The sequence below is a fragment of the Salvia hispanica genome, chromosome 2, assembly GCF_023119035.1.
Source record: "Salvia hispanica cultivar TCC Black 2014 chromosome 2, UniMelb_Shisp_WGS_1.0, whole genome shotgun sequence".
Taxonomy (NCBI): domain Eukaryota; kingdom Viridiplantae; phylum Streptophyta; class Magnoliopsida; order Lamiales; family Lamiaceae; genus Salvia; species Salvia hispanica.
This window is the reverse complement of record NC_062966.1, coordinates 2,292,205-2,316,785: the sequence shown is the minus strand read 5'-3', so window position 1 is coordinate 2,316,785 and position 24,581 is coordinate 2,292,205. Positions and strand designations below refer to the sequence as shown.

The 24,581-nt window shown below is 40.6% G+C and overlaps 1 long non-coding RNA gene across 1 annotated transcript; it reads left to right on the top strand.

Annotated features, from left to right (window-relative positions):
* The first annotated feature begins 15,241 nt into the window (after positions 1-15,241).
* LOC125204113 lies at positions 15,242-16,372 on the top strand. The gene is made up of 3 exons (XR_007173491.1): positions 15,242-15,372; positions 15,464-15,628; positions 15,742-16,372. It is a non-coding gene; the product is annotated as an uncharacterized LOC125204113 (long non-coding RNA).
* The last annotated feature ends 8,209 nt before the right edge of the window (positions 16,373-24,581 follow it).

Genomic DNA, 24,581 nt, shown 5'->3' with positions numbered 1-24,581 from the left:
CATGTTAGGCGGATTGGATTCAAGTATAAATTGTTGTGCAATATAATCTTTTATGTGTGCATTTTCCTCAAATCTCAAATCATAACACAATTTTTGTCAGACCCCAACCCAATTTTTATCGCATATACTTATAATAAACAAATACAAATTTAAGTAAAGAAATCATATATTAATTACGTCACCGTCCAAATACCATAATTACAAAATCAACCATTTATTAGCTTATGTACAAATATTTTGTATAAACACACATAACCATAAACATTAAATATCCTCAATTTCATATCCATATGCATATGTCTCTATGTTCAATTTATTATTCTGTGATAAATCAAGTCTGATATCTGCCCGATATTTCCATTGTATACGACCCGTAGGTCCCATTGCCTTTGTACAAATATATATATGATCCGGAGGTCTCATTGTCATTGTATAACATGACCCGGAGGTCTCATTATCATTGTATAAATATGTATATGACCCATAGGTTCATTGCCATTGTATATGACCCGTAGGTCCATTGTCATTGATATTAGACATAGGGCAAGACTGTCACAGATCCTCTTTAGTCAAATGATTCATATAATTCTAATATCATAATATTATATGAAATATATCCATTGCCACAATCACATATCCATATCATATTCCAATAAATAATTTCAATATGATACTGGCACATTTGAGAATCGGCACGGGTTTTTATGTAGTGTTGTTTTGTGAGTTAATGAATAGAGTAAAGTAAGAGAGATGAAAAAGTAGAGATAGAGATGTTTCCAATTTAGGAAATGTTTCATTTTTAATGGAACAATTCAAAAAGGAAAGCGTTTCATTTCTAATGGGAAAGAGGGAGTATAAAACATATCCATTGCACTATTCATAAATCTATATCATATTCCACCATTAATATCAAATAACACATAACTATATCAGAGTCATATCATATAATCTATTTAATCGCTGCATTTGAACATATACCAAAGAAGCATGTAAAACATGTAGAATAAAAATATTGATTTATACCCACCTGATATAATCTATTTAATCGCTGCATTTGAACATATACCAAAGAAGCATGTAAAACATGTAGAATAAAAATATTGATTTATACCCACCTGATATGTTATCTGACCGAATTCTTTGTTACCATTTTACAAAGTGCTATCCCCAGTCCTAAAACAGAAAGAGTGTGGGTGAACTTCCTCTATGAAATCTTAACTCCTTTTTTCTCTAATTTCGTGACTCTCTTTCGCTACGCAAATCAAGTTCTTTGTGATATTTCATCTTTTTATTTTTTTTATCCATCCCCCTCTGTTTGTGCCGACTTACATATATGTATAATATGTATATTAACATGTAAAGACGTGGCACAATTGGAGCAAATAGAAAATTTCCTAGGTAAATAATTAAATTGATAACCATAATATATATTAGTACTATTCTACGTCATTAACTTATATATCTAGTTGTGTAGCACGTGTACTTTTAACCCTTATTACTAATTTCTTCTACATATAATTTGCATGCATAAGTTTGTGCTAAAATTACAACACTTCTTAAAATAATACCATACCACAATTCCTAGCTAATTATTTATATATGTGGACGTATAATAAGTTGCCCTATGGCAATCATAAAAAGTTCTCAAGGGTAAATTTTCAAGACCTGCAATATCTAATACAATAGACTGCAATTTTTCTCGTCTGCAATATCCAATACGTAAGACTGCAATCGATAGATTGCAGTGTAGCGTTTATACTACAGTTTAGCGTTTATAATATTGTAGTCTAGCATGGTGTCACAGTGTCATTTTAAGAGGTGTTGTCATTTTAACGCACCCCTGTATGTATATATTTAATTATTTTGTATTACACAAATATATTCCCATGTTACAATAACCATGCACAATTAACTAAAGACTTTGGATAACTATTTTACATATTTAAATTATATGAACACCTCATGGTCATTTAATTAATGGAGTATTACTTTTATGATTTTCCATGAATATCTCTATAATATGAATGATACTAAAACATGTAATTGTACAAAAGATGAATATTTTTGGGTTAGGGATGTCACAATTTCGACAACCTATATCCTAAATGGCTGAATCGAATCCCAAATCACGTAATTAAGATGTGGACAAACAAACATATTACTCAATTAAAATTGAGAAATAAAAACAAACAGTCCACATTTATTTTCTTATAGCATGATATATAGCAGCTAAGTTTGACTTCCAACTTAATTTACATTACCAATACTATTAGAAATGGGTCATTCACCCCTTAAAAGGCCAGGATCATCACCAAGCCGATGTGGGACAAGGATTTGGAGAATTTAACACGCCCCCTCACGCGTGGACCGGAATGACACATCGGACTTCCATCACGTGGGTAGGCAAGAGAAAAGATAAAGAGATAAACCATCATCGACTTGGGCCCTACTTTGATACCATATTAGAAATGGGCCACTCTCCCCTTAAAAGGCCTCATAAGGGGGAGGGTTATCCACACTTATATAGAGAAGCTAGGATCATCACCAAGCCGATGTGGGACAAGGATTTGGAGAATTTAACAAATACTAACCACCTGAAAGACATACATGAAGCAAAAGGTGAAATGAAATAGCAACAAACATACATGAAACAGAAGGTGAAATCAAATAGAATTGTTTAGTTGCGTGGATTGATTGTGAAGTAAGTTTGTAGAAATGTTAGGCAAAGCAGAAACGCAGCGGCAAGAAGAGCCATAATAGTCCATGGGCTCTGAAAATTGGTATTGAAGAGGTCGGCCATCCATGTTTTGGCTTTGTTGTTGCAGTGTTCATTAATCCTCATCTTCAACCACCTCTTCATCGTTCGCCAACTAGCTGTACAAGATGCCTTTCTCCCGCAACACCTTTACATCTTTAACATCACTAATCAATGTTTTCATGAAATTAAAGTAAGATATCACGCCAAAGTCTGTATATGGTGACATCTCGAATGTAATAAGATTGGAGTAGGTGACTATGTCATTGTCACTGATGAAGAAGACATGAAGGTAGAGTTGAGCGAACAAGCCGAAGGAGTAGAAGTTGATGTCGGTCAAACAATGAGAACTCCCACGGAGATGAATACCCTTTGCTTTCAGATCTGTCACCGACCGAAATGGACTGTCAAACAGTTGCCACACACTTGTGATTTTCATCAATGATGCCCGTGGCTGATTATATTTGTTGATAAGCCGCCTAAAGCAACTTGAATTTTGTTGGGTTTCAACGAGGTGAAGGAAGGTGCAGTTCAAAGCTTCGAGTAGGTGAAGAGGCTCTTCTCCTTCTCTCCAGGTGAGTTGTGTCATACTGTAATCAGTGTAGCTCAAGTACTCGCACAACAATGATTAGGGATGAGGGTGTATTACGGAGTTTAGCCATAACGGAATTTGATTCTCCAACATACGCGTATCACGTGCCATGAACAACATAGCAGACCTTCCCATGCGTTCACACGTTTGGAAGTAAACTAATAGGACTAACGATCCTATTGATGAATTGAACACTCAAACTTGCAGAAAAACTTGATCAAAAACTCTAGCAATGGCCTAAAGTTGGTAATGTGAACAGGGGATGAGAAAATAAAAGGTTTTTATTGCTTTATTTCTCTGGACTCGATATAAGGGAATTCTATAATTTATAGAATCCTCCTGCTTGATTCGGACTTACGATTCGGGAAAGAATCAAGAAGAAAACTCAAAAAGATTTGACTCAATCTTAAACGTTCAGCAGAATAAGGAAAATAACAATTAAAAATAGCAAAACAAATCTAAAGGAAATCCATGGTCTAATAGGTAACGAAGTCTTTATACATCATGGGCCGAGATTGGTCACGTTTAGGCCGATCATTCTTCGATGGTCTACTCATGCTTCGTCCTCTTCCACCAGCTTCTTCCTCCCTTGCCGCCGGCGATGTACGATCCGGCGTTACTTGTGTGTCAAGCTCCATGGTCGTATCAACTCCCCCCTCCTTTGGAAACGCCTTGTCCTCAAGGCGTAAATCTGGAAAATGCTGCTTCAACAAACTCACATCCACCCAATTTGCATCAGAAAACGCATCCGACGACCACTGCACCATCCATTTTTCTTGAGGCACACGATCGACCAGCACAGTTTGGCTGGCTATAGCACGTATCGGAGTATCATTTGGCTGACTCCGATTGAACTCATCTGGTAAAGCTGACACCGCCTTAATGCTGGGGTCGAACGATTTTAGGAGAGACGCATGGAACACATCATGGATTCGACTATCCGCAGGCAACTGAAGACGATACGCCACCTTCCCGATTCTTTCCAAAATGACATAGGGACCATAATAACGGCGAGCTAGCTTATTTGAGAGAGGTTTCTCCACCGAACGTTGACGATATGGTTGGAGCTTAAGGAAAACTGAATCCCCCACATTGAACTCAACATCACGACGTTTGCGATTTGCAAATTCCACCATAGAGCGCTGTGCCTTAGCGATCTGAATTTTCAGAGTCCGAAGCGTTTCCTCTCTCTCTGCAAGTAGATCAGCAATTTCAGCATTGTGAGAGGGCTTGGCATAAGTGTCGACCAAACTCGGAGGCTCCCTTCCATACAAGGCTTGGAACGGCGACATTCCAATGCTAGAGTTGACGCTGCAATTAAGCGCAAGTTCCGCCCAAGGAAGCAGAGTCAGCCAACGTTTCAGACACTCATAAGTGAAGGCTCTTAGGCACTGCTCATTTGTCACCTCAGATTGGCCGTCCGTCTGCGGGTGATAAGCAGTTGTGAACTGAAGCTTCGTCCCACTTAAGGTCAAGAGTTCATTCCAAAAGTCGCTCATCAAAATGGAATCTCGGTCGGATAAAAGATTCTTTGGAAAGCCGTGGATATTCACCACTGTTTCAACGAACAACTTCGCAACCTGCCGCGCATCAAAACCCGGCTTTAGAGCACCGAAATGAGCATACTTAGATAGGCGGTCCACATCCTCATGCAAACGAACGAGGTCAGGAAGGGTTGTGTTATCGGCGCGAACGCTCTCGAGAACCGCTGGATTCGGTCGAGTATAAAGCTCAAATAGCTGAGGCAGCCCAGCTCGCGGTTCCTCACCCTTACGAGACAAAGCGTCTGCTACCTTATTTGCTGTGTCGGACTTGTACTCGATTGTAAACTTGAAACCCATTAACTTCCTCACATAAAATTGCTGATCGGGAGTTTGTACGACCTGCGAAAGGAGCTCTTTAAGACTTCGTTGATCGCTTCGTATAATGAACTTGCGACCAAGGAGATACTGTCTCCATTTCTGCTCCGCCTCCACAATGGCGTATAGTTCTTTATGATAAGTAGAAGCTAAACGACGATGGCGACCCATCTTTTTGCTGAAGAACGCGATCGGGTGGCCCTGCTGCATAAGGACCGCACCTACCCCAAAATCAGAGGCATCAGTTTCGAGCACAAAAGGAAGGGAAAAATCCGGCAGGCGTAAAACGGGTGTGGAAGTCATGGCCGATTTCAGCGCTTCAAAACTTGCGGTCGCGGCGTCCGACCAAATAAATGCATCTTTTTTCAATAGTTCTGTAAGGGGCGCTGCGATAAGCGAGTAGTCCTTGACAAACCGGCGATAAGATCCTGTCAAACCCAAAAATCCATGAAGTTGCTTGATCGTCGAAGGAACGGGCCATGCCACCATCGCCTCGATTTTCGCTGGGTCTGCTCGCAATTGGCCCGCCGAGATAATGTGACCCAAATAGTCAATAGTCGCGACCCCAAAAGCACACTTAGACTGCTTAAGGAAGAATGAATTTTCCTGCAGAATGCCAAGAACCTGGCGCAAATGTTGGATATGTTCCTCCATCGATCCACTGAACACCAAAATATCGTCAAAAAAGACGATGACAGATTTGCGCAATAATGGCTGAAATATACTATTCATCGCAGTCTGGAAAGTCGATGGTGCGTTGGTGAGGCCGAATGGCATAACCAGAAATTCAAAATGTCCGTCATGGGTACGGAATGCTGTCTTATGAACGTCATCGATATGCATAAGAATCTGGTGGTATCCTGAACGGAGATCAAGTTTAGAAAAAATTCTTGCAGCATGTAGCTCGTCGAACAGTTCATCCGCCGTAGGGATCAGAAAATGATCTGGTGTTGTTGCAGCATTAAGAGCACGGTAATCGACACAAAAGCGGAAAGTGCTGTCCTTCTTGCGGACCAGCAAAACGGGGGAGGAGAATGGGCTCGTGTTCTGCTGAATTACACTTTAGGCGAGCATCTCTCGAACTTGCTTTTTGATTTCTGTCTTCTGAAAGTATGGGTAGCGATATGGTCTGACATTGATAGGCTTAACTGATGAGGGAAGATGAATCTTGTGGTCCCATTGGCGGGCTGGTGGCAGACCCGTCGGTAAAGAAAATACCCCCTCAAAATCAGCCAAAGTGTCGTGTAGGAGAGGATTAAGGGGCTGCACAGGCTGCTTCTCGGATGCTGCCTGGTTCTCGATGGGCACGATTTCAAAAATTTCAGAATCAGGGTCATGGCCGATGAGAGAAAACAAACCATTGTATGATATCCAACGGGGCGGAACGTCCTCGCCCTACAAACAAACCGGGCCCTGATCCAACTCGAACTTCATCGTTAGCGTTTTGTAATTCCTTGTCACGTCTCCCAGATCTTGCAGCCATTGAACCCCCAATATAACATTCAGGCCCTCCACTTGTAATAAAAATAAGTCGATGTCGAAAGAATGACCCTGCAATGTCAGCGGGGTGCTCAAACTCACATAATCACAACGTAAAGAAGCACCCTTTCCCACAAATACACGAAAAGGGGAAATAACATGGAGTGGAAGACATAACCTTTCGGCGACGGAGGGTTTCATAAAATTATGCGTGCTGCCCCCGTCAATCAACACCGACACCTGAGCATCATTTATTGTGCCAGTGATCCGCAGCGATCGTGGTTTCAACTTCGGGCCAATGACATGAATAGTAGACACATCGCCCTGTGATTACCATGTTCTCTCCGTCGTCGGTGAGCAAGGATTTCCCTTAGTATCTAACTCCTCCTCATCACTATCTTCACCAATAAGAGCATAAAATTTTTTGCTGCATACGTGCTCGCGAGTGAACTTCTCAGGGCAATACCAGCACAAATTGCGCCGCGTCCTATCAGCCTTCTCTGCTGCTGAAATTCGAATAATAGGATAGTCACGTGGCTGGTTGTCGAGCGCTGTCGCTGCAGGCTTCTGGTTCGGCTGTGGTTTCTGTTGGTCCGAGTTTTTAGCAGTCTGCGCCGAGTACCTGAACGGTTGCCGCTGGTCGCGGTTATTCCAACCCGAGCGGCCGAGGAAGGCGTCGGCTGGAGGGTCGCTGCCTGGCACGCTGCTAATTGCTGAGTGAGGGCGATAGCGTCGCTGAGGGACGCCGGTCTGCGGGTTAGTAGTTCAAGCTTCAAAGCGGGGGTCAGTCCAGCAGTAAAAAGGGACGTAAGAGTCCCATCTCCCACACCGGAGACCTTCTGTAGTATTGGCTCAAATTCAGCCAGATAGTTATCTAGGGATCCGGTCTGTCGCAAGGTTTCCAGACGTCCCACATAATCCTCATAAAGATCGGGACGGCGATTGATGTCCATCAAAAATTCATCCCATCCACGACCCTCGTTGTTCGCCTCCCAAAAGGTGAACCACTCCTCTGCAGCGTCATCTAATAAAAACTCCGTCAAGTACAGCCTATCGTTCAAAGGAGTGAAATTGTGGTTGTAATACTTTTGGATCTTCTTGATCCACATATTGACCCCGTCGCCACTGAAACGCGGGGGGTCGAGCTTAAGTTTGGGCCAGGAATCAGCGTCAAAACTAATAGGTTTGACCAAGATTGAGCGCAGAATAGACCAGCCTCTCGTTGGTTTGCCTACTATTGCCGCGTCGCCTTTGGGCGGTTACTTGCTATCGCCGCGTCGCCTTTGGGCGGTTTCTTGCCGAGATTCTCAACTGCGACAAGTAACTTAGTCATGTGGTCCTCGACGCTTTTGTTCAGGATTGTCTGTTGCCGCTCAAACAATTCGTGCGCGAAGCGATTAATTTGAATTTTCTTTTCATCGCTAGCGATACGCAGCGTGAAGTCGTGAACCATCCGGCCAACCTCTTGAAAGGAATATACCTCCGGATCTGTGGCATCATGCGGCGAAGAAGTGCTTCCCGTCATCGTCGTCGTGTGTGCGGGGGAAGAGAAGGTCAATGAAGCACCAGATAATAGGACTAGCGATCCTAGTGATGAATTGAACACTCAAACTTGCAGAAAAACTTGATCAAAAACTCTAGCAATGGCCTAAAGTTGGTAACGTGAACAGGGGATGAGAAAATAAAAGGTTTTTATTGCTTTATTTCTCTGGACTCGATCTAAGGGAATTCTATAATTTATAGAATTCCCCCTGCTTGATTCGGACTTACGATTTGGGAAAGAATCAAAAGAAAACCCGAAAAGATTTGACTCAATCTTAAAAGGAAAAACGTCCAGCAGAATAAGGAAAATAACAATTAAAAATAGCAAAACAAATCTAAAGGAAATCCATGGTCTAATAGGTAACGAAGTCTTTATACTTCATGGGCCGAGATTGGACACGTTTGGGCTGATCATTCTTTGATGGTCTACTCATGCTTCGTCCTTTCCGCCAGCTTCTTCCTCCCTTGCCGCCGGCGACATACGATCCGGCGTTACTTGTGTGTCAAGCTCCATGGTCGTATCATAAACTAGCGTCACGAAGCATCATTTCAGTCAATTCCTTGTCGGTGTATCCATCTGCTCTGCCTTAGAAATGACGAATTTCATCTATCCGCTCATAGATGTTTCTTAGTAGGGTCCTTTCTCGGTCAGCACCTCCGCAAACAATATCTCGTAGCTCATCCTTGAATGGCTCCACCAGCATCAACTGACAGTGGTGATGTGGGCCGAACGAAACAACTGCTGGCTCATAAATGTGCGTCTTGTCGCGTCGCACTTGCACCAGCACTTTGTACAGCATGCGCCGCTAAGATTTAGGGATGTCGATAATGAGAGTTTCCTCTTCTCTGTCTGCCATGAATTTAAAAGCTAGACCTTGACATTTTAATGGAATCACTTCATAGAGTTGTACATATAAAAGTGGCGATTATGTGTGAAATTGGTATAGATTTAAATATTCATTTAGCATAAACAAAGAGTGAAATCATATTTAAAGAATATGATTTGAAACATTGAGTAAATATATATTTTTAAATCTCATTAATCACAAACGAATCCATTAATTACAAATCAATTCTGATTATGTTATTCATTATTTTTGGTAACGTTGAAAAATCAAAATAACATATTATCTTGTGGGTTACTATTATTTCAAAATGTTGAAAATAAAATATAGTATTTGTATTTTAATTGATTACATAACTCATCAATTGGAGTCTACTTACTATTTATTGTGAAACAGACCGAAATAACAAAATGTGGCTCTTGTCGTGGAGCGTTAATAATAAAAGAGCAAATGAAAAGTTTATTATGGATGGTCAAAAATGGCAAAATAAAAAATTTATTAATTGGCTGATAAAGTAATATATTTAAAATTAGAGCGAATAAAATAAAATAAACGTAAAAGTTACTTCGATTACAATCTTTCCCAAATAATGTTAGTAAGTGAGATTTTACCCACATATACTTTTACAATAATTTAGGCGAAGTACATTTTATACTTTGATGAGATTTCGGTTAGAGAGCATTGCAAATATGATCAAGCTATTGCTTGCAATGTGAAGCTGTCAGCCAAATTTGATGAGCAACCGGAAAATGCAGGTACGTGTGGTGCACGAGAGAAAGTGAGCAACAACTCCACACGAGCTGAGTTGGTTGTTGTACCTAAGATAACAGCTAAGGTGCAGGACCATTGTAGTACTTGGAGAGACGTGTTGATCAAAAGATTAAAGAGGACAGTGGATTTGCAGAGGTAGTTATGTTTAGTATGTGTTTATCTGGTAATACACAGTTTAGAGAATGATTCTGGAGAGTTCGATTGATGTGTATATGTATGAGCTCAATGAGAATTTGTCTTTATGCAATGAAACAATCATATTCCTCTTAAACTATTTTTGGTAAATTCTGCATTCTACTTTCTTCTTCATGAATTTAACCGGATGTTTTCATGGTATCAGAGCAGGATCCTTTTGATCATGTCTCTCCTACCTATTCAACCTAGTTTCTTGTTTCTTTTTCAAAATTGGCAGAAGCCAACGAATCCATACCGCTGGCAACATTGCCTCCTATTTTTTCTCAGCTACCTCCCATTTCTGTCAAGTTAAGTGATGAAAATTTTCTCATGTGGCAGCAACAAGTAGATGTTGCAGTTTATGGCCATGGCCTTGGGTATCTTAAAGGAGATACTGATCTTCTTGAGAAGCTTATTCCAGATTTAGGTGGTGAATCATGTAGAATTGTATAATTGTTTGATATATTATTCACAATGAGATGATACATCATATATAGGCCAAGGGAGAACTATACACGGTAAGATATTCTCAATAAAATCTTCCTAATTAACTGGCAGAAATCTTCCTTCAATCTTTTACTGATTTTGTGCAATCTTCTTTATTTGCAGAATATTCTTTGATCTCCAACACTCCCCCTCAAGTTAAGTGACAGGATTCCCAAAGCTTAACTTGCCCAAGACTTCTTGAAAATTCTTTGCAGATACGGCTTTGGTCAAAATGTCCGCTAGTTGATCTTCAGACTTCACATATGGAATTTCAACTATCTTCTCTTCAAGGTTCTCTTTTATGAAATGCCGATCAATCTCAACGTGTTTGGTTCTGTCATGTTGCACCGGATTCTCTGAGATACTAATCGCTGCCTTATTATCACAAAGTAACTTGCAACTCCTTTGTGACTCCAAGTTTAGCTCCTTCATCACTTTCCTAAGCCATATAATTTCAGTTAGTCCACTCTTGATGCCTCTGAATTCGGCCTCTGCACTTGAGAGAGCCACCACCTTCTGTTTCTTGCTCCTCCAAGTAACCAAATTTCCCCCGACAAAGGTGAAGTAACCTCCTGTAGAGCGCCTATCTACCGGGTTCCCTGCCCAATCTGCATCAGTGTATCCGTGAATGTCAAGATGCCCATTTTTTCGGAACAATACTCCATGTCCGGCGGTCCCCTTCAAGTAGGGCACCACTCTAAGCACCGGCTCCCAGTGTTCGTCTTGCGGGCTGTGCATAAACTGACTAAGCACTCCAACTGCATATGCAATATCAGGCCGGGTGTGGGATAGATAGATTAGTTTTCCAACAAGTCTTTGGTACCTCCCCCGATCAGTTGAAGCTGCCCCTTTGATTATTTGAAGGCCGTGATTCTGAACCATTGGAGTATCTGCGGGTTTACAATCGAGCATTCCAATCTCTGTCAAGAGGTCGAGAACATACTTTCGTTGACTGATGAAGATTCCTTTCCCGGATCTGAGCACTTCGATTCCGAGAAAGTATTTGAGATCCCCTAGATTCTTCATCTCAAACTCTGTAGCCAGATGCCCTTTGAGATCCCTTATCTCCTCTGTATCATCCCCGGTGATTATCATGTCATCTACATAAATTATCAAGCAAGTTATCTTTTCTCCCTTTTGTTTGATGAAGAGAGTGTGGTCGGAGTTACTTTGCCGATAGCCATATCTTTTCATTACCTCCGTGAATCTTCCGAACCAGGCTCTCGGAGATTGCTTCAGCCCATATAAAGTTTTCTTCAACTTGCACACCTTGCCCTGTCCAAACTCTTCTGTGAAGCCCGGTGGCGCCTCCATATATATAGGATCCTTCAATTCTCCATGAAGGAATGCATTTGTGACATCATACTGATGGAGCAGCCAATCTTTATTTGCCGCAATGGAGAGAAGAACTCTCACAGTGTTCATTTTTGCGACAGGAGAGAACGTCTCTGAATAATCCACCCCATGAGTCTGTGTATACCCTTTTGCCACCAATCGAGCTTTGTATCGCTCAATGCTCCTATCTGGTCTTCTTTTAATCGTAAAGACCCATCTGCAGCCTACTGTATGTTTCCCGTCGGGCAACGGGCTGACCTCCCAAGTGCCGTTTCGTTTCAGTGCTCTCATTTCGACTAACATTGCCTCCCTCCAGTGTTTAATTTTGATGGCTTCTTCAAAAGTCCTCGGTATCTCCTCTTCACATAATGCTGTATGGAATGCCTTCGCCATTTTTGACATATTAGCCTCAGCAAAATTCGTCATTGAATATCTGCTTTTTCTCCCTATTCTTTCCGGGGAGTATCTCTTGGGGGGGACTCCTCTCGTACTTCGTGGGGGACGCACGTACTGCCCTGTATCGTGATCGATGGTAGTATCTTCTTCCTCTTCTTCTGTACCAAGTGGGTCAGAAATAACATCTGAACTTTCAGGATTTGGACTAGATATTACCTCGAATTCTGTTACGGTTGGATCAGAGGAACGCGGCGGAAGCGTTGCTGGGATCGACTCTGTAGACGAGATCGGCTCATGGATAGTGCCAGCCTGTTCTGTTGGTTCCGAATCAAAGTTACTTGGCACATACCACCGAAGGGAGTCACTCTCTTGGGTCTCCCCCTGTTTCTCACTCTCCCCCTGAGTCCCGAGGTGGTAAAAGAATTCTATCTCAAGGAAGTTGCAGTTCATGGTGGTAATAACCCGTTTGTTCTTAGGGTCATAACATCTATAGCCCTTTTGGTTGATCCCATACCCTACAAAAACGCACTTAAATTGCACACGGGGAAAACTTATTTCTTTCATGCTTTGGGACATGTACATAGACAGAGCAACCAAAGATTTTAGGTGGTAAGGATAAGGCCGAGGGAATTTTGGTTAAGGTGGAAAGGTGATCTAGCGGGGTTTTCCGGTTTAGTATTTTAGTGGGAAGTCTGTTAAGGAGATAAACTGAGGTGGCTATGGCTTCAGGCCAGAGGGATGGTGGGACTTTTGAGTCAAATAGGAGGGCTCGGGTCATTTCAAGGATGATTCGGTTTTTTCGTTGAACTACTCCATTTTGTTCTGGTGTGTGGGAACAAGATCGTAGGATTTTAACAGACGTTTGAAATTGGGTTTGGACCATTTTGTAAAACAATATGAATTTATCACATACTTCAGATTTATGTTTCATGAAATATACCCAAGTTGTTCTACTGCAATCATCAACAAATATCACAAAGTATTTAAAACCAAAGCTAGTTCCTATAGGCGCAGGGCCCCACACATCAGAATGAACCAAGGAAAAAACAGTGTCAACACGAGTATCATTTGGTTTAAAAGTGTTTTGGTGGCTCTTGGCCAAAACACAAGCTTCACATAAGAAGTTTCTAGGAACAAAAAGTTTAGGAAATAAGGATTTCAAATAACCCGGAGAGGTATGGCCCATCCGTCGGTGCCAGAGCCAAGTATCTCGATTAGTGGATCCGTGAGCAAGCATCGCCGCACCATCTTGTCGAGCAATCTCATCCACAAAGTAGAGCCCATGACGTTCAGTGCCACGTCCAATAATCTTCCCCGTCCGGATATCCTGTAACATACAGAAGTTTGGGTGCATCAGTAGAGTACAATTTAGATCCTTAGTTACATGACTAATCGACATCAACTTCTGAGATAATCTAGGAACATAAAGGCAATTGGGAATATGCACATTAGGAAAAATCTCTATAGTCCCTGCTCCTTCAACTGGTATAACCCCTCCATTGGCAGCTTTTATATGTGATTTAGGAGTCTTATGAATTTCTAAAAAATCATTTTTATCATATGTCATGGTATCGGTGGCCCCACAGTCAAAAATCCACCTCGTATCATCAACTATATCACAATCCTGGGCCTCAAAAGCATACGATAAATTTTCCAAGGGTGCAAACGAATTTTTGCATATAATAGGGTCGATTTTGCAAGTATTTCTAGGCTGGGGGCGAGTTCTGTAATTATTATCCAGATGGGGTAAAATTTTATAATACTCAGAAATTGAGGACTGAATTGAAAAAGGGGTCTTATTAGGGTTAGGGTTTTCGATCCCTAACCCTTTACCTCCATCTTCGCCGCCGCCATCCAATCTGAGAGACGCCACCATCGCCTCTGCCGTCTTCCCCCCACCGCCGCCGTTGTCGCCTCGCCTGCCACCGCCGGTTGGGAGACCTCCGGTATCAGGCCTCCTCTCCTGGAATCCCGTCGCCTCTCGGCTTCCTTCGCTCGGGTTCTTTCCTCCACCCTCTGCTCCGATGGCGACCTTCGCCTTCCCGGCTTTCTCCTCTTCCCACCACTCTGGATATCCTATCAATTGGAAGCACGATTCCTTCGTGTGTTTGTGCATTCCACAGTGGGAGCACCAGAGCTTGGATTTATCCGGCTTGTTGTTTCCCCGGCGGTTGGCGGCGGAGCGTGGCATCGGCGGTTGATTCCTGTTCTGCGGCTGTGATGGGCGGTACTCTCTAGCTCCAAATCCGAGTCCGATTCCCGATGATGTGTCATTACCGACGGCGGTAGAGGTCGAATCGGTCGCCGGCGACATGATCTTGAGTCGAGCCGCCTCCCGTTTCACCCATCCATACGATACGTCGGCTGAGGGATATGGATCCTCCTTGAGGATCTCGCGTCGGACCCAGTCATACTTCTCGTTCAGTCCGGTGAGAAATTTGAATAATCGTAGTTCCGATTTGATTTCCCGGTATTGTGCTACTCCTTTGTCACAGCAATTAACTGTCTTGTGTGGGCATCGATCGATGTCAATCCATAGTCCGTGAAGCTTGCTCCAGTAGGCCTCCAACGTTGAGTCTCCTTGTAAAATTCGGCTTGCCTTGTCTCGCAGGTCGTATATGAGATATGAGTCCGCCGAACTTGCAAAAGTTACGGCGAGGGTGTCCCACAGTGATTTCGCCGTTTGGTGATGCACGAAATCCGCTATGAGATTGGTTTCCGTGTTGTCAATAATCCAAGAGAAGACTATTAAGTCTATCTCCTCTCAATCGGTATATCCGATTTCTTCCGGCTGTGGTGGAGGCGGAGCTCCAGATATATGGCGGTAGACTCCTCGGCCGCCGATGGTCACCTTCATCAATCGTGCCCATAGTGAATAGTTTGAGCCATTCAATTTGAAGGCTACGGTAACACTCTTACTTGATCTGATTTTTTCGACAACAGGTTCGATTTCTGGTTTGTTTTCTGTCATTTTGGTTGGACTGATCTCTCGCCGTTTTTGGTCGAGAAAGGTATTTGCGGGCTATGATGATAATATTCTGAACCTGCTCTGATACCATGTAGAATTGTATAATTGTTTGATATATTATTCACAATGAGATGATACATCATATATAGGCCAAGGGAGAACTATACACGGTAAGATATTCTCAATAAAATCTTCCTAATTAACTGGCAGAAATCTTCCTTCAATCTTTTACTGATTTTGTGCAATCTTCTTTATTTGCAGAATATTCTTTGATCTCCAACAAATCAATGGTGTTAAATCCAACATTTGTGACATGGCAAAGGCAAGATAGAAGAGTATGCCTTGACCTTGGTGGTAGGGCTCAGATCTGCAAGAGATATCTGGACAACACTGGAGACCAACTTTGCAAGCCGCTCAACGGCCAAGGTGATGCAGTACAGACAACAAATGGAGACCTTGAAGAAAGATGGCTTGACAATGATTGAATATTTGGGTAAGATGAGAACCTAATTTGATTTACTTGGATCTGTTGGTTGCAGAATCTCATAAGGAGAACAAGTGCTACACATCTTGGGAGATCTGGGTCAAGAGTATGATCCAGTGACCTCAAGGTCAGATCCATGGAGCATTGGAGATGTCAGTGCCTTTCTGCTAAGTTTTGAGTCTAGAATGGAATCAACTAGAGCTCACTCCATCAGCTCAGATAGCAGCCATCACTCAATCTAGTTTTTCGGACAGAAAATGGATCAGCAAAACTTTGGCAACAACAAGTTTGAGCATGGAGGTGGAAGTGGCTTTAGAGGAAGAAACCAAAGAGGTGACCGTGGTGTAAGAAGCTTTGGTAGAGGAGGCAACAAAATTTTTTGCCAGTTGTGTCAGAAACCTGCCATTCTGCAGCTAAGTACTGGCACAGGTTCGAGCAGAACTACACACCAGCTCAGTTCAGTTTAGAGAAAATTCTCCACCACAACAACAGCAACAACAGAGCTTCTTTAATCCTTCAGCTCACCTGATTCAATCTGTTCCAAGATCCCCTTTAGGTTCTTTCTCTGTTGCACCATCAGAGTTCAACTATAGACCAAATGCCTCTTCAAGTTGGTATCCAGATTCAGGAGCCACTCATCATGTATCAAATGATTTGAGCAACCTCTACAAAGCTTAGAGTATACAGGAGGTAAAAATCTCTTGCTTGGTAATGGGTTGCTGTTAATATTGCAAATATTGGAGAATGTGCTTTTAAATCTCACTCAGCTAATTTTTCCGGAAAACTCCATCTTAAAAATCTCTTACATGTTCCTAACATCACTAAAAATCTGCTTTGTGTGTCTAAGTTTGCTCAAGATAATTCTATATTTTTTTGAATTTCACCCAAATTTTTGTATTGTTAAGTCTGAGCACCACCAGGGAGGTAATGCTCAAAGGAACCCTTGAGAAAGGTATTTATCATTTCCTAGAAGATCATTCCCCAATCAAGAGAAGCTCTAGCTCCAACTAACCTTCCAGTCAAGAAAACCCAGACTCTTTGAGCCTGCGCAACTTCAATTCTAGCAGTAGTTCAACTCATATTTCTAGTCTAGATTTGTCTTTGTGGCATAATAGATTAGGACATCCTACTCTTGATGTTGTTAAACTTGCTCTAAGCAGTTGTAATATTCCCTATGATGCAATAAAAGAACCTTCACTTTGTTATCCTTGTTGTGTGTCAAAGGCTCACAAACTGCCATATTCCAACTCACTTTCAGAATATCATTCACCTCTTGAGCTAGTTCACAGTGACCTTTGGGGGCCTTCTCCTGTAAAATCTAGAAATGGCTATTCCTATTATGTTTCATTTGTTGATCATTTCTCTATATTTACTTGGATTTACTTCTCAAAAACAAAAGTGATCAGTATGTTGTTTTTACACAGTTTAAGGCAATGAGTGAAAACCTCTTAGGTACAAAAATCAAAATCCTGCAATCTGATTGGGGAGGTGAGTTTCAGGGTCCAGTTCTTTTCCTTAGGGAGAGTGTAATTGTTCATAGAGTATCCTGCCCATATACACCACAACAAAATGGTCTAGCTGAAAGAAAGCATAGGCACATAGTTGAAACCGGTTTGGCTCTTTTAGCCCAATCCTTTCTGCCTCAAAAGTTTTGGGATGATTCTTTCATAACTGTTGTCCACCTAATCAATCTCATGCCATCTAAATGAGCTTCTTTTACTATTTGGAGAAACAGTGGGTTTTGAAAACTTTTGAAAGCAAACAAAGTGAAAGCAATAAATAGCAAATTGCAAGAAAGACTAGAGATAAAATATATGAGATAAGAGAATTCGGGATGTCCTTTCGTAATTATAGTTATACAAATTCCAACTACAATACCCAAAGACGGTTTATACTTCGATAGAAAAAATTAAAACACTAGTTATACACATGGGGAAAAGCGTGGGGTTTTGAAAAACTTTTGAAAGCAAACAAAGGAAAGAATAAATAGCAAATTGCAACAAAGACTAGAGATAAAATATAGAGATAAGAAAATTTTTGGGGATGCCCGTTCATAATTATAGTTATACAAATTCCAACTACAATCCCGAAGGGCCCCCGTTTATACTTCGATAGAACGGTCCACTAGTTATAAAATGCTAAAAGCGTAGATTCTAACATTTGGGTTGTCAATCTTAAATCCATAACTCCAAAAAAGCCCTAAGACCCTTAAAAAAGCCCCTCACCCAAAGGAAGCTTTTAAAGGGGAGTTAATTTAGGGTATTGGGGATTTTAACTCCCCAACCCTCTTCTCACGTTTTATGTAGCAAGTTATATCAAATCGCATCGAATGTGTCACTCAAACATGTAGTATTAGGGAACAACTTAAGGAAAAACGGATAAACAAAACAATATTAAATAAAAAAAGGGAAGATAAACCAAAAAAAGTTACAAAAGACCCCCAAATTCATAAATTTTGGTTACACATGATAGAAAAATTTAAAAAAAAACATAGTTTAAAGGGGAAAGCAAAAAAATAAGAACAAAAGCGAAAAAACCCAAAAGGTAGAACCCCGTAGCCTTGATCTTCACCTTGAACCGCCTTCAACCTCTTATACTAAGATCTCTCAAATATTATGTTCAAATTGTAAAAGGAAAAAGCAAGGTAAAAGTGTCGTGAATGAAGGGGTTTTAGGGGGTTTTTATATAGGGAGTTTTAACCCCGGGATAAAAAGGAAAAAGGGTTTGGGGCTAATTTTGGTAAAACGGAAAAATCTGGTCAAATCATGCGGGGTTTTTTTGGGACCCCCGCACCCAAGGGCCGGTTTTTCGGACTCTTAGCACAACTTTCCCGGAGCGGCCGTAAGGTGTGGGGTGCGGGGGTTCACCTGCCGCGACACCCGCAACCCCCAAGCCTTTGAACGCTACATACTTCCATCTTCGATTTTTTCCTATCTTTTAAGTTAAAATATGTAAAATTTTTTTCTAAAAACTTTGTCAAAATACCAAAATGGATAAAATAAGTAAAATACAAAGGGTTTGAATTTGGGGGCATTAAAAGGAAAAAAATAAGGGCTTTAAAAAGAGTGCAAAACCAAAACGTATCAACTCCCCCAAACTTACTTTTTTGTTTGTCCTCGAACAAAAACAATAAAGACCCCAAAAATTGACGCACAATGCCCCAAGGACTAGAGTCATAATTGCCTCAAAAGATGAAAAAACGGATTTTAAACATGTATTAAGCAATCAAATCAAGCAAGGCTCATTAGTGCACTTTCATTACTAACTCGTAGAACACCTTTAATTCAAGCACTCACATAGGGGAAAATTCCAAAGATGGGGAAAATTCTTTCTCTCACCCCAAAGGTATAAAGGAAGTGTATAAGCACTCAAAAAATGCATCATGCAAATTTTCCATAGGTTGTTTAAAGTCTAATCCCCACCTACTAGATGTGATTAAGATCAAAAGTCCCAAAAAGGGCTTTTTTTTTGTTGTAATGTGGCTCTTTGGTGGTGAGGAATATTTTGCTAAAAAGTGACTAAACATAAAGATATCCCATGTAGAGTAAAATTGACTCCCTTTTTAAACCCCAAAAACACTTTCAACTCATTATTTTTTTTTTTTAACTCACTTTCCCAAACCTTTGATTTTTTTTCTTTTTACAACCTTTTACACTTTTTTTTTTTTTTTGTTCTTTTCTTTTTCCCCACATCCTTCCCAAAAGATCAACACACTTTTTTTTTTGAATTTTTTTATTTCACAACTTGCAAATTTTCTTCATTTAAGCACGCTTTAAATTTTTTCAACTTTTCCTTATCTCTCCAATTCCCTTTTTAAAATATACTTAACCCAATGGGAAATTTTCCCCATTTTCGGCCCAAAAAAAAAGGCTTTAAAAGGGTCAAAATTCCTCAAAGGGAAAAAAATTTTTAAAATTTTTAGAGGGTTTAAAAATTTTTGGGTAAAAAGTAGGTGAAAAGATGGCCAAAAACCTCCCTTTATCAACTTAAATTATGTAAACTTAGGAAAAACTAGAAGTAATTCTAGAAAACATATACTTAAGCAGATAAATCACACAAGAAATAATTTTAGGTTAAACTTTACAAAGGGATAAAGAGAAACAAGGGGAACAAGCAATTCGCCAATTTTGCACCTTTTTCCAAACCATCAAATCAAGACGCCGCTTTTTTTAAAATGGATGGAATGTAATATCATTGGGAAATTTGGGCTAAATTTTATTCCAAAAGGGCCAAGTTCTTCATGTTAAGTCCACATTTTCCAAAAGGTTTTTTACAAGGATTCATTTTGGGTTTTATTTAAAACCAAAACAAAAAAAAAAACAAAAACCCAACAAAAATTTACTAGATTTAAAAAAAAAGAAATTTTAAAAATTCCCCCATTTATCCTCCAATATTTTTATACAACAAAGTGGGGAAAAAACGTTTGGGAAATTTGGGAAGGGGCGGAACTTAGAAAACAATAAAATCCTTGAAATTTTTCTCGGGGGTCCGGGCGGGGGAAAATTCGACCCAAAATTCAAAATCAGGGAAAGCCATTGGGGGGGTCCCCTTTGGGACCCCCAACGGTCGCACGGGTGAGTCGTTGTTCCGATTTCGGAACGGACGGGAAAACGCGGGGGCCAAACGGAGTCCAAACCCCAAAAATTTCAAGGCTTTAAAATGAAAATTCAAAGCAACAATAACCCAAAAAAATAATAAAAAAATTTTCAAAAAATTTTGGGTTGCCTTCCCAACAAACGCCTTTTTTTTAAAGTCATTTTCCATTTTAAAAAACCAAACTAGGGGGGGAACCCAAAGACCCCAGTTTCTGGGGGGCCAAACTTGGGCCAACTTCCTGGGAATCTTTTAAGCTTTACCAATTTTTTTTTGATGTTACGTATCGCCGCCTTTTTTGTCCTCCTCTAACTTTTGTTGGACTTGGTCCATCTAAGTTTTTATCAGTGACGGTAGTCATGAGCGTACTTATCCCGCCTCGAGGTTGTTCAACCTTGCTTCACGACTCCAATCTTGGTGTCGTTGGTCTTTCTATCTTGCACTAGCACTTCAAGGATTTTCATGATCCCTGCCTCGTATTTCTCCTCCTTCTTGCGGGCTCAACTCCCTCCATCTTTACTAACATTAAATCTCGTAGGGCTGCGAGAAATTGTTGTTAGAGTACGAAAGGTTGGGGTGAGGCGGTTCCCATTATAATTATTGTAATTACCGCCCCGGGGTTAGGGCGATAATTGTTGTTGTTAAATGATCGTTGGGTCCGCCTCCTTGTTGCACGTAGTTGACATCCTCAATGGGAGCGGCTTCAACATCGGGTTTGGTGATTGCGATATTGGAAGTCGGTGGAACCGGATCTTGTCTCCTCTATGCGTCCATCGATTCACCCTAACTTTCGCTCTACCAACTCCTTTGTGAAGGAGCTCTCCTCGTCCGCCTCTATTGCTTTTGTAGCGGCCCTTAATACATGTGGGATGATCGGAATAAACGATCCAATCAGATGGCTCATGGAAACCATGCCTCTCGCCGAGTCATGGGTGACATGGTCTTCTCCTCAATGGAAATGTCTTGATTATTAATGGGGCCGCTTACGCAGGGTGGGTATAGCTCGTAATCCTGTGCTTACACCCCTCATTTATCGACCCATAATCAGCTCGGCTCCGGTTTGAGACACGAACGCCACATCTATACCTTGGATGTACCACTCAATGACAACATCTCTTAAAATAACACCATACCACCATTCCTAGTCAATCATTTGTACACGTGAATGAATAATAAGGCTGCCATGTGGCAATCATAAAAATTGCTCAAGGGTAAATTTTGCGGTCGCAATATCCAATACATTAGACTACAATTTTTCCCTGCAATATCAATACGTTGAATTCGATCCATAGATTGCGGTCCTAGTATGGGTATTGCGATCTAGCGTGGTGTCACAGTGTCATTTTAAGAGGTGTTGTCATTTTAACACATATCTATATCTATATCTATATATATATATAGGGATGTACTAGTATAACAACTAATTTTAAAGTTACAACGTACTTCCAACCACGTGCTGCCATATTGTACACAGAAAAATGCAATACACATTTGTAGAAGCTATAAATGAATTTCGGCGGATTGCATTTTTGTTATATGCAGTGCATTTTTATCATTGAGTTTTGCATTTTTGATATTATTGTTTAATTTGCATTTTATATATAGACGAGTTGCATTTTTATATGTGAAAATGCAAAACTTAACAATAAAAAATGCAATTTATGTGAAAATGCAAAACTCAACACTATAAAATGCAATTTGCATACAACTAATATGCTCAGAAAATGCATATACAACTAGATTGCATTTTTGTGTTTAAAATATTGCATGTTTTGTGCCACATGGCGGCACCCGGATTGGATGTACGTTGTGACTCTAAATAAGGAGCACTTAGTTCCTATATATATATATATATACACACACACACACATGTGAGTGATATTTTCAGTGGAGGAGAGAAACAAAAGTTCTTAAAAAGAAAAAAAGGCAAACGATAGATATAACAAATGGTATGGAAATAGATTGAAGATCGGAGTAAATTAGTAGATGGAATCGAGTTCGTTTTTATCGGTGTGTATAAATCACACTTTTAATTTTACATATTTTATGTGATTAATTGTTCGGAGTGAATATTTGAATCATATGATGTGACCCTAAAATGGTTATGTATTATTTGATATTGATGGTGGAATATTAAATATGAGAGTGGTGCTATGGATATATTTTTAATATAACATTAGAATTATTTGCATCATTGGATTAAAGAGGATATGTGAGGGTCTGTCGGGTTCTAGGATCATATTCAATGATAAAGACATACGGTCAAAGAAAATGTGCAAAGAGGGCCTTTTTGGAAAGGTTAAAATGTAAAGAGGGCCTTCGTGGAAATGTCAAAATTTAAAAGGGACCTTCGGTTCGTATCTGATAAATCCGAGGCGGATACCGGGCTTGATCTGTCACAAAATAATAAAAAGAACGGAGAAGCATATGCATATGAATATTAAAGTGTTTATGACATTTTATTACTTTTGGTGATATATGTTGGCGAAAGAACATGTTTGATATTTGTGTGTAAAGTTAAAGGGAAGGTTTATACGTCGAGTTGTGGGCCCTATAAACCACTAATATTTTCGGATTAAGATATCGGTGAACCTTTTGGGTTGATGTGAGTCAAAAGAACTCCATCGTTATGGGTCGGTGACGCGTTTTGGGAATTCTCCTCCCGTCATTTTTGCATGTAGATAAATGTATAGTATATCAGTGGTGAGAAAATCTACTACGGTTTAGAATTTAAATATGTACTTGATAAATGTTGGTTATTTGTTTCAAATTTTGAATTTATTTATAGTAAGTGCATAAGTTATAAGAGTTGGGGTGTGACAAAAACACTAAACTGAATAAAAACAAACCTCACACTTAGACCAAGCGTGGGCTAAGTGTGAGAAATAGAATCTACTAAACGGTGACAAGAACAACCAAGACAAAACAAACATATACAGTATAGACATGCGGAGAAGACTTAGTCGGCATATAACTTCATATAGGAACGATTATGTTTAAACTAGCGAAAAGCTAGATTGAACCCAAAAGTAAGGTTTACTTGGTTGCCCGTCCAGACGGATTTTGGGTTTTGGCTGGTGGTATCTCTTCTCTTCGGTGTCGATAGAGGCTGTCTGGGGATCTCCTGGGTTTGATTACTCTTTGATGCAGAGGTTGCGGATAAGTGCTGGAGGGTAATCTGATTTTTCCTCTCCCAAATCTGTCATCTCTCGATCAAGGAGAGTGCTTGGTTCATGCTCTCGTTAGGAGAGTGAAAAACTCATGTTGCTTCTTATTGGCTTCTCCTAATTTCGCATCTTAAATTCGATTATCCTCTTGCCATTTTTCCTCCATCCCCCTTGAGTTCGCCGCTTGAGAAATCTCCACTTCCATGACCTCCCCCGGAGACGGTTTGCTGGGGTTTGACTTTTGGGGTAGGAGACGGTTTTGGAGAAATCTCCACTTCCAGACCTCCTCGGCTCATTTTCCTTTTCATCCGTCTTTTCCTCCCCCTTCCCTTTGGCTTGTTTGGCCCGCAAACACCCAAACCCCCCCCTGTTCCTCAAAAAGGCCGATGTTGATAAAGTAATCTTTGTCGAACCACTCGGTTTCCCCACAAAAGCCATGGATGACCTTAGCTGGGTATACTCCCACAAGGTGACAAGCCAAAAAACGTCCCAACATGTGATGGATATTTTGTGGGACGAATGTTTTAATCCCAAAACCAAAATGCCCCTTTAAACCTTCTTTACCATACACCACAAAAAATAGAGTTAATCATGGTGATTGTGGTGTTTGCTAAGCCCAAGAGGTTATTGGCGAAGAGGTGTGCCATTCGCAAAACAGGATCTGCTATCTCTTCCCCTCTTGACTCACTTGTTTTAAACGGTTTTGCACCGTCAACCCCCATTTATTTCCATGCTTCCCCCGGGATTGAACTCTTTTGGTACGATTAGTGCCATTTCCTCAGACAGTCCCCTTTCTCGCTCATCTTAGAGCTCAATAAATTTAACCTCAACGACCATTCCTTTAGATTCATGGCCATATCTTGGTTGAAAAACCTGAAGTAAATGAACTCCTTGTCAGGGTCAGTAGTTGACTCAAAAAGGAAGAAAGTGAAAAAACTCCCTTGCAAGATTCACAGGTACCACAAGGTGCATGTTCCATTATCCAACCAAATCCCATTCCCACAAATAGTCCACAAATTGCTCTTGATTCCCAATGCTCGAGAAGCGAAGATGAATTTTGAAAAATATTTAACCTCAATTGCTTGACACTCATTGAATAATTATACTATTTTTTTTTTTTTGAAATTTTTTACTT